Below are 932 nucleotides of genomic sequence, written 5' to 3' on the forward strand. Positions count from 1 at the left end.
CAACCGGACACCCTATTTTCTTCATCAATGTGTGAAACGTCCGTCCGGTCAAATAAATAAGACCCAACCAGACCCCTCACTTACGCCCTAAATGACCGGACTGACCGCTACTTCTCAAACTGAGACCATATAGTACTGAATGCGACAAAACGCTGGCTAAGCATTCCCAAGAGAATGTTGAGGAAGCAAACACCTAGTGTTCCAAACTCCTCCCTTGTCACTGAGTTTGATTAGATGCCAGTGTTCGCAGCTCAAAGATGCTTTATGCTAGGTACCTGTCGTATAGCACTAGCATATAACTATTTCCAACGGATATATTAGTATACAAATTAAGTCAGAGCATCGTATACATCATTGATGATAACAATCACGGTCGTTAGTCCACAATCTCGTAATTAGCAACGAAGTAGAACAAACCAAATGATGAAACCAATTAGAGCATCCCCAACCGTACCCCCTATTTTCTTCATCAATGTGTGAAACGTCCGTCCGGTCAAAGAAAAAAGACCCAACCAGACCCGTCACTTACTCCCTAAACGACCGGACTGACCGACACTCCTCAAACTGAGACCATATAGTACTAATGCGACAAAGCGCTGGCTAACCATTCCCAAGAGAATCTTGAGGAAGCAAGCACCTAGTATTCCAAACTCCCCCCTTGTGACTGAGTTTGATTAGATGCCGGTGTCCGCAGCTCAAAGATGCTTTATGCTAGGTACCTATCGTATAGCACTAGCATATAACTATTTCCAACGGATATTAGTATACAAATTAAGTCAGAGCATCGTATACATGATTGATGATAACAATCACCGTCATTTGTCTACAATCTCGTAATTAGCAACAAAGTAGAACAAACCAAATGATGAAACCAATTAGAGCATCCAAAGCCGGACCCCCTATTTTGTTCATCAATGTGTGAAACGTCCGCC

The sequence above is a fragment of the Triticum aestivum genome, chromosome 3B (genome assembly GCF_018294505.1).
Source record: "Triticum aestivum cultivar Chinese Spring chromosome 3B, IWGSC CS RefSeq v2.1, whole genome shotgun sequence".
Taxonomy (NCBI): Eukaryota; Viridiplantae; Streptophyta; class Magnoliopsida; order Poales; family Poaceae; genus Triticum; species Triticum aestivum.